Source organism: Pristiophorus japonicus, chromosome 6, assembly GCF_044704955.1.
Source record: "Pristiophorus japonicus isolate sPriJap1 chromosome 6, sPriJap1.hap1, whole genome shotgun sequence".
NCBI classification, from domain to species: domain Eukaryota; kingdom Metazoa; phylum Chordata; class Chondrichthyes; family Pristiophoridae; genus Pristiophorus; species Pristiophorus japonicus.
Window position 1 is genome coordinate 170,148,256 of NC_091982.1, and position 10,897 is coordinate 170,159,152.

Here is a 10,897-nt window from a genome sequence, read left to right on the forward strand (position 1 = left end):
AGCAAATCAGCACCTTAATATCAAGATTTACTAAACATAAAACCAATGCAAGTTAATAAATAAAATCGGAGCCCAGATATATTTGTATATATAAATATTAACAAATATAAAGCAACATGTTGAATTTCCACTGGTTTTCTATCTCCCGCCATAGCTTTGGTGAAGAACTACAACTATTTACAATCTATATTAACGACTTGGAAGAAGGGACTGAGTGTAATGTAGCCAAGTTTGCTGACGATACAAAGATGGGAGGAAAAGCAATGTGTGAGGAGGACACAAAAAATCTGCAAAAGGAAATAGACAGGCTAAGTGAGTGGGCAAAAATTTGGCAGATGGAGTATAATGTCGGAAAGTGTGAGGTCATGCACCTTGGCAGAAAAAAATCAAAGAGCAAGTTATTATTTAAATGGAGAAAGATTGCAAAGTGCCACAGTAAGAAATAGGAGCAGGAGTAAGCCATTCGGTCCTTTGAGCCTGCTCCGCCATTCAATATCATGGCTGATCTTCTACCTCAACGCCACCTTCCCGCCCTATCCCCATATTCCTTGATTCCCTTAGGATCCAAAATCTATCGATCTCTGTCTAAATATACTCAATGACTGAGCATCCATAGCTCTCTGGGGTAGAGAATTCCAAAGAGTCACCATCTTTTGAGTGAATAAATTCCTCCTTGTCTCAGGCCTAAATGATTGACCCCTCATTTTGAGACTGTGATGCCTAGTTCTAGACTCCCCATCATGGAGAAACATCCTCCCAGCATCTATCCCATCAAGCCCTTGAAGAATGTTATGTTTCAATGAGATCACCTCTCATTCTTCTAAACACTAGGGAATATAGGCCTAGTCTACTCAATCCCTCCTCATGGGACAATGTTCTAATCCCAGGAATCAGTCAAGTGAACCTCCGTTGCCCTCCCTCTAAGACAAGTAAATCCTTCCTTGGGTAAGGAGATCAAAACTGTACACAGTACTCCAGGTCTGGTCTCACCTAGGCCCTATTTAATTTTAGTAAGGCTTCTTTACTCTTATACTCCTATCACTTTTATAATAAAGGCCAACATACCATTTGCTTTCCGAATGGCTTGCTGTACCTGCATGTTAACTTTTCCCAGTCTCCACCATTTAAAACTGATTATGTTTTTCTTTTTTCCCTACGCAAGTGGATAACTTCATTCCTCCACATTATATTCCATCTGCCAAGTTCTATCCCCCTCACTTAACCTGTCTATATCCCTTTGCAGCCTCTTTGCATCCTCCTTGCAGCTTACTTTCCCATCTAATTTTGTGTCATCAGCAAACTTGGTTACATTACACTCAGACTCCTCATCTAAAAAGATAGACGTATTTATATAAGCACCTTTCACACCCACCGGACGTCCCAAAACATTTTATAGCCAATCATTGTTGTAATGCAGCCAATTTGTATACAGCAACCTCCTGCAAACAGCAATATAATAATGACCAGATAATCTGTTTTAGTGATGTTGATTGAGCGATAAATATTGGCCAGGACACCGATGATAACTCCCCTGCTTTTCTTCGAAATAGTGCCAGGGGATCTTTTATGTCCACCTGCGAAAGCAGATGGGGTCTCAGTTTACCATCTTATCTGAAAGACATCACCTCCGACAATGCAGCACTGGAGTGTCAGCTTTGAGTTTTGTACTCATGTCTTAGAGTGGGACTATCAATCCACAATCTTTTGACTCAGAGGTGAGGGTGCTACTAACTGAGCCACAGCTGACACATAAGTCATCGATATAGGAAGGTGCTCTTTTGCATACAGCCCCTTCTGCAGTCGTCGGATATGATGCAATGAAATTTATGCAACTTCTGAGAGGTGTAATATGTGTAGTCTAATCTTGAATTGGCCATTGTGTATGTTACTGCAGGTGGTAGCGTGGATATGTCTCCTTACCTGTCGGCACTCCTAACAGGCAATCTTGTGTCATTCCCAGCCTTCCCTCTGTCTTGTTATCCCATCTTTGGTCATAGAGGTAAGCATGGTGCACAGGTTGGAGATGTGTCTTGCCAGAGACTAGTGGGAAGTGGAGGAAGTGTTTCAGGGCTCCCATTGGAGTCTGCAAGTACTTCTGGAAGTACCGCCTCATCTGGAGACAGCACTATTGGTGATGCTGGGGAAGGTGAAACTTGTACTGTTTTAAACCCAAGATCCTGCATTATCTTCCTTATAATGTAACAATCGATTCTGCAAAACAACTCTGAGAGGCTGACCTGAGAATGCAAAACAGAAAATGCTGGCTATACATATGGCAGATCAGCAATGTACTTAAAGAGAAAAGATGGCTTTCAGTTTCCAGCACTTGAAGTTTTGAAAACAAATCTATTTTAACTTATTGTGTGATGTGTCAAGAGCTGCTCCAGAGGATAATGCCTGCTGCTACTAGAAATCGTACAGAACCTCAGAGATAAAGGCATCATATAGCAACTCATCAAAGTCATTCATAATACAACTGAAAGGATATTCTTACTGTCCTCATGAATGAAGCAATGTGGATTGCTGGCATCAATTTCTTCCTATTATTATACTCGAATGGTGCCGTACTTCATACGCACAGCAAACATCTGACTTTGTCGCATAAAGTAACAATTAATCTCTGTAATCAAACTGCCATCTGGCCACTTTTTAGCCTGTGCTTTTTTAACCTTTTGTCTGCTTTGGCTGCCAACAAGAAATAGATAAAGAGAAAATGTGTTAGATTAAGATAGAATGCTAATTTTGAAAACAACGCACGCAGTTGCAGCTATCAAACTTGTCTACCAGTTGAAGTGAGAAAAAAACAAAGAACTTCTCGAAGAAAATCAGTAAATAGCACAGATGAGTAATGAGCCAGGATTAGTAACAATCTAACATTCAGAGAACATCTAGCTAACTGCGACCATAACACGACTGACTTTGACATTAGGTTTGAGAAAGAGAAGAGTGAATCACGAACCAAGGTTTAAATTTAGGTAAGACTGATTTTAAAGGGATGAAGCAGAAATTGACCCAGTGGACTGAACAGAACTGTTAACAGATAAAAATACAGATGAAGAGTGGGAGGTATATAAAGAAATATTTGGTTCAATGCAACACAATATAAGACACCCTCCTGAAGGACAAGAGCTTCAATTGTATAAATAAACAACCCTGGTCAACAAAACTAAAAGAAAGGGCTTATACAAATGCAAAGAACATAGAGTTCTCGTGGACTGGGAGAAAAGGGAGGCGGACAAAAAGCAGGAAACTATAGAGCAGTTAACCTAGCATCTGTGGTTGGGAAAATGTTGGAGTCCATTATTAAAGAAGCAGTAGCAGGACATTTGGAAAAGCAAAATTCGGTCAGGCAGAGTCAGCATGGATTTATGAAGGGGAAGTCATGTTTGACAAATTTGCTGAAATTCTTTGAGGATGTAACAAACAGGGTGGATAAAGGGGAACCAGTGGATGTGGTGTATTTGGACTCCCAGAAGGCATTTGACAAGGTGCCACATAAAAGGTTACTGTGCAAGATAAAAGTTCACGGGGTTGGGGGTAATATATTAGAATGGATAGAGAATTGACTAACTAACAGAAAACCGAGAGTCGGGATAAATGATTCATTCTCGGGTTGGCAACCTGTAACTAGTGGGGTGCTGCAGGGATCAGTGCTGGGGCCACAACTATTTACAATCTATATTAGCAACTTGGATGAAGGGATCGAGTGTAACATAGCCAAGTTTGCTGACAATACAAAGATGGGAGGAAAATCAATGTGTGAGGAGGACACAAAAATCTTGCAAAAGGACATAGACATGCTAAGTGAGTGGGCAAAAATTTGGCAGATAGAGTATAATGTTGGAAAGTGTGAGGTTATGCACTTTGGCAGAAAAAAAATCGAAGAGCAAGTTATTATTAAATGGAGACAGATTGCAAAGTGCTGGGGGTCCTGGTGCATTAAACATAAAAGGATAGTATGCAGGTTCAGCAAGTGATCAGCAAGACCAATGGAATCTTAGCCTTTATTGCAAAGGGGATGGAGTATAAAAGCAGGGAAGTCTTGCTACAGTTATACAGGGTATTGGTGAGGCCACACCTGGAATACTGCTTACAGTTTTGGTTTCCATATTTACGAAAGGATACACTTGCTTTGGAGGCAGTTCAGAGAAGGTTCACTATGTTGATTCCGGAGATGAGGGGGTTAACTTATGAGGAAAGATTGAGTAAGTTGGGTCTCTACTCATTGGAATTCAGAAGAATGAGAGGTGATCTTATCGAAACGTATAAGATTATGAGGGGGCTTGACAAGGTGGATGCAGAGAGGATGTTTCCACTGATAGGGGAGACTAGAACTAGGGGGCATAATCTTAGAATAAGGGGCCACCCATTTAAAACTGAGATGAGGAGGAATTTATTCTCTCAGAGGGTTGTAAATCTGTGGAATTCACTGCCTCAGAGAGCTGTGGAAGCTAGGACATTGAATAAATTTAAGACAGAGATAGACAGTTTCTTAACCAATAAGAGAATAAGGGGTTATGGGGAGCAGGCAGGGAAGCGAACTGAGTCCATGATCAGATCAGCCATGATTGTATTAAATGGCGGAGCAGGCTCGAGGGGCCATATGGCCTACTCCTGCTCCTATTTCTTATGTTTTTATGTTCTTAAATATAAAGAAAGATAAAGGGATAGAAAGAAAGTAGTTCGAGCTGCATAAAGGGAATATGACAAAAAAACTTGCAAAGGGTATCAAGGACAACACAAAAGGTTTTTACAAGTATATTAAGAGAAAGAGAGGCTAAGAGTAATGTGTTCCCCTTAAAGACTGATGCAGGTGATATTGTAATTGAAAATCAAGAAATGGCAGACTTGTTGAACACTTTGTATCAGTTTTCACAGTAGGGGAAGAGGATACAAGGAAAACTAAATATCAGTAAAATAAATGGTAATGGAGAAAATAATGATACTAAATATAGATAAACTCCCAAGACCTGATGGTATCCACCCCAGGGTACTAAAAGATGTGGGCGAGGAAATTGTAGATGTTTTACTCATGATCATCCAAATCTATCTTGATTTATGAATTATCTGTTTGGAAAATTAGAAAATTGTCAACATCACTCTATTATTTAAGAAGGGTGGAAAAGAACAACTAGGAAATTATAGGCCTATTAGTCTAACAACAACAACAACTTGCATTTATGTTATACCATTGATATAGTAAAATGTCCCAAGGAGCTTCACAGAAGCGTTTTCAAACAAAATTTAACACCGAGCCACATAAAGAGATATTAGAACAGGTGACAAAAAGCTTGATCAAAGAGGTAGGTTTTAAGGAGCGTCTTAATGGAGGAGAGAGAGGTAGAGAGGTGGAGAGAATTAGCAAGGGAATTCCAGAGCTTAGGGCCTAGGCAGCTGAAGGCATGGCCACCAATGGTGGAGTGAAATAAATCGGGGATGTGCAGGAGGCCAAAATTGAAAGAGTGCAAAGGTCTCTGAGAGTTGTTGGGCTGAAAGATAGTACAGAGATTGTGAGGGGGTGAAGCCATGGAGGGATTTGAAAACAAGGATGAGAATTTTTTAATTAAGGCATTGCTGCACCGGGAGTTAATGTAGGTCAGCAAGCACAGGGTAGATGGGTGAATGGGCCTTGGTGCAAGTTCAGATACAGGCAGCAGAGTTTTGGATGAGCACAAGTCTGTTGTAGGGAAGTTACTAGAATCTATTAGGGACAGAGTGACTAAGCACTTGGACAAATATGAACAGATCAGAGAGAGCCAACATGGATTTGTAAAGGGTAGGTCATGTCTAACAAACGTAATTCCATTTTTTGAGAAGGTAACTAAAGTGGTAGATAAGGGAATATCTATGGATGTTATTTATATGAACTTCCGGAAGCAATTTGATAAGGTTCCACACAAGAAACTGTTAACAAAAACGAGAGTGCATGGAATTGGAGGCAACCTATTGGCTTGGATAGGAAATTGGTTAGGAGGTAGGAGTCAGACAGTAGGGATAATGGGTATGTACTCAAATTGGCAAGATGTGTTGAGTGGTGTCCTCCAGGGAATTGTATTGAAGCCTCAGTTTTTCACTATTTTTAGAAATTACTTTGTTGAAGGAATAGGGAGCCAAATATCCAAGTTTGCTGATGATACTAAGTTAGGTGGCACAGTAAATAATGTAGATGGGAGCAGTAAATTGCAAAGGGACATTTATAAATTAAGTGAGTAGCAAAACAGTGGCAGATGGAGTTTAATGTGGGAAAGTGTGAGGTCATCCAGTTTGGACCTAAGAAAGATAAATCAGAGTGTTGTGGAGTATTTAAATACAACACTTGACACAAGTTTGTATATGGAGAAAAGAGTTGTTTATTTTGCTCGATCGATCAAGGGAGACATGGCTTCTACACGAGTTCAGTAACTCGGTGACCCAAACCAGCCGTTCTCTTTGAACAATCGTCGGGTTACTGTTTTTATACAGTCAAAATACATACAAAATCATAAAGTTCGGCGTGGAAGCATTCCATTTGTTGTTTCCCTGCCGCGTCACAAAGTTTCACCTAACTACTATGATTACAAATATTAATTGGTTAATACAATTGTATTGACAGCAAATTTTGTTACCTCCCCTGTGTGCCTTTTATCCGATTAGTTACGTGCTACATCATTCTCAGGTCTATGAACTCTTCCCCTCCTGCCCGATCTGCCCTCAACCAGCTGCAGGTTCTCAATCGTCCATTGTTTCCCATAATCTCTTACCACCCCATGTGACCTAGTCTTGGAGTATATTTTTCCCAACTGTCTGTTTTTTTCTGTGATAAGGTAATTTAGCTTCCTGAGAGTTCTAGTAGCATGTATCTTTTTTCTTTATCATTCAGCCTTGCTTATGGTTTTAACTTTACTTAATTAGGTTCCCTTTGATTAATTAGGTTCCCTCTACTTAATTAGATTCCCTCGGACTATATTTTTTCTCTACAATCCCCCATTTGGTCAGATGGTTACCCCAAATACCCACCATGACCAATAATTCACCTTGTCTGATTCTCGTGTACTTCACCCCAGTCTCAGTGATCAGGCGATCAGGGAGCACTCACAAATCATATCAGGTATTCATTCTGCAACAATTTGACCTGTTCCCTAGCTTGTAGCTTTGCTTGGGTATCCCTCTTCTATCTTTTGCACTTGTTACATAACATCACCAACCAACTCAAGGCTATTATTATCTGTACTGCCACTAGGGTATGCGAAAGGATCCTTATCCATGGATGTATTTCAACATTCATTCCCCAATTCCATAATCTCAAAAACCAAGGTGGGTTTTTCAGGTTATCCTTTATTTCACTATCCAGTTCTTTGCCTTTCATCTTTAGTTCATAATATCTTTTAATGTTATTTCTGAATGGTCCTTTGAGCTCAGTTAAATCTTCAAGTAACAGAGGAATTGGTGGTGCTTGCTCCTCCATGTAATCATCAATATTTTGCTTAATCTCATCGCTTATATTTAATGTCATTATGTTCCTGGTGTGTATATACATCATGAGTGCTCTTCCCATTGCCACTGACACTGTTGGAGTAAAGCAAAAGTTAGGCATTGTAATGTTACAAGTCAAGCCTCTGTAATTGTAAGTTCCCAGGCTAGTTACCACACAATATTCTCTTCGTCCTTGATAGGCGTAATGTTTGGGTTCGGTTCGGGCAGGGCTTATTCCAATGGCACGTCCTTCTGTAATATTGTCAAACCCGCAGCTATCCTTGCTCCCGTCTCCCACTGGGTATATAGTCAGGCTTCCTTCTCTCCAGCACCCGGATAAAGATATTCCCCTTATCTTTCCATTCTTTTTGATCGCATACTGATCCATCGGGTAATGGCGGATGGACTCTTCCCCTTGTATTATCCCTGTTTTCAACTTCATATTGAGGATACGGGTATGAGCCTTGGTTTATTACGGGGATCACAATATGTTCCCTACCATAGGGGTTTGTTTCCCCTTACATCCTCCTGTAACCGCATACACCCTAGTCATTCCTTTCAGGATGCAGGCTTCTAATGGCCCGGTGTGCTGTGCCATTTCTTTCAACTGGGTGCTATTTATCCAATCTGGAACTCTCCTGGTTTGTATCTGATCTATATTATATCTCACCTGACCGATCATCCATCTTCCATAGGCATGACATGTGTCTCTTTTCCTGTCCTCAGCATCGTCCTCTTGTTCTTGCTTATTTAGCTCGTTAGTTGTTCATGCATGGCCTTCCAATATGGATATACCCTCTAGCAGTATTTTGGATGTTTTAGATTCTAACTCTGAAGGTTCTATCCCTACCCCAGCCTGTTTCCTCATTAGTACCTCCATCGTTCCCTTCAAACTATCTACTCCTACTTGGATCGGCTGTATATCTAGTGCATCTACTAGAGAGGTCCCTGTACTTACTCCAGTTAATACGTCATTCCCTATAGATCTCCTCTGTCTTCCTCCTTTGTGTCTCAGCTGCTTGTGATACTCCCTTGCTCCTGATGCGTCACTAGCTTTTCTCAGGATTGTGTCCAGCAACCGTGTGTACAAAGCTTTAGTCTTGGGGCTAAACTTTTCTGGCAGGTATAGGTCTGTTAAATTAATGATCATTGGCAACATTTTATGCTGCATATTGTCAAATAACAACATTCCCTTCGATTTTGTCACCAACCCACCGGGCGGACCTTCAGTAAGGAGATGGCAAGTAATTGATGGTAGTGTTGTTGGTCCTGGGGTTGTGACTATAGATTTTTGCCAATAAATCATCACTGCTGGACCTGAACACTTTCTCTCTTCCTGACATATGACCCATTCTATTGCTTTTAATGAGGACGGCTCTAAGACCGTGTCCCTCTCTGGGTCCAGACAATATACTATTACTTCTGTTCCAGGTTTAACTACCACACGCTTTCCCGAGGTTAATTCCCCTGGTTTACAATATTCAGATAATATTTTTTTACCCACTTATCTTGTGGCTTCAAGATAAATGCTCCTGACACTCGGATGCCGCCCCCTAGGGGCTGCTTTACATAGTTGTTGTATCCTCCGGTGTGGGTATATATTTCTGGGCCCCCTAGGGGCAGCCTTGTAGCTTGTCCTTGTAGAATCACGTTTATATACATTCTGTATATTCCAGGTTTTTAGTTAGATTCTTACCATTTCTACTTCTACCGGATCATTTGCACCGTTTCTCCAGACATGTGACCTTTCCCTGCTCCATTTCATTATGGCAAGTACCCCTAGTATTGAAAATGTTAATCCTAGTCCCCTGAAAAATCCATCTATCAATGCATCCCTCCACTCCTCATCAGCCATACCCTTATATTTATACACGCACATGTGTCACCACTGATTAATACTTCATATGGTCCGCTCCATCGTGGGGCAAATCCAGGTTTTCCTGGTAATTCTCTAACCATTACCTTCGCTCCAACCTCCGGCACTACCGCCGGGTTTTTCTTTCCCTTGATCTTTATCTTCATCCCTTTGTCTAACTCTTACTTCCTGCCGCATCTCTTTCAGCTGCTTTCTCAATTCCATCACATACTTGCTGATTCTGTCTCGTAATGGTCCTAATTCTGCCCCTCCAGTAGCTATCCCCTCGGGTAACTTCATTACTCATCAGTCATTAGCTCATGGGGGTTAATCCTGTCGTTCGATTTGGTGTGGTGCATAACCTCATTCTGGCCAGGATTGTCCGGTTTCCTGTATTTCAAAAACAAGTGATAATTTATAAACTATCTTAACATACAAATGCTCGCAATTCAAGTTCTCGCAAATTATTTCCAAGGCTACTTCCATATCTTATCTCATCTCCCCCAAACGGCATTTCTGTCTTTCATCAGAGAAAATGGCATTTTTAGATTGTTGCCAAACTTTTTAGTTTTATTTCTTTTTTTTTAAAGAGATCAGATTTTATAAATTTGCATACACTTGAACTGTAGGTTGGCATCATTGGTTAGTACCCACATTTTATTTAGCGAGTCCTTTTGATGAAAAACATTCTTTCAATAAATCTCTGTCAGATCAACACAAAAAAAATCTCAAACACTAAAATAGTTCTAAAGAGACTCAATTTTAAATGTTGTGCCAGTATTTTGCTGTGCCTTTTCTTAACCAGTGGTACTTGAAACCTTGACAACAAAATTAACTCTTTACTGTTCCCATCCTAATTGCTGCTCTCCTTTTGTGGTATTTGTATTTATTTTTGAATTAAAAATATAAAATATGGTAATACTGTTTTTTAAATATTGGAATTCTCATTTATGCTTATAGTTTAAACTTATTGGGCTCAAAATGGCCCAGGAGTTGCTCTGTTTTTTTTTAGACCAATGTGATTTTTCTGGAGCATCTTAAAAATCCCCATTTTGCACATTCAATTTGCGCCAGTGTAAGTGAGTTAGTTAAGATTTTTTTAGTTTAGTTTAGTTTTTTTCAAAAGGAGGCGTTACCAGCCATTTTGGCCATTTAGGCCACTTTGGCCAGCTAATAGTTACTCCAAACTAACTTAGGTCAGCGTCTGTGGCCACTTGTGGCCGCACAGAAAACCCCTACGGAGAATTAAAAAATCAGCGCAGGTAGGTACTAATGACTTGATTAAAGAATGTGAATAGGATCAAACAGCTATACAGGACATCATATGACAAACTTCGCAAAGTTAATTTACCATACAACAGAAGGATTCATGGAAGCTTCAACTACAAAAATAAAAGAAGTAAAGAGACAAAACATATTTACATAATTTTTTCAAAATATCCAAATAAAAAATAGGAGTACCTCCTGCTCATAATTCTTATGTTCTTATGTAGGAAAGTATTTTCATCAACAGGGTTAAGGAAAATCTTGGTAAGCTCATTAAAATTATTGGCTACACAGTTATCACACCCCACCGCCCCCCCAGGATCA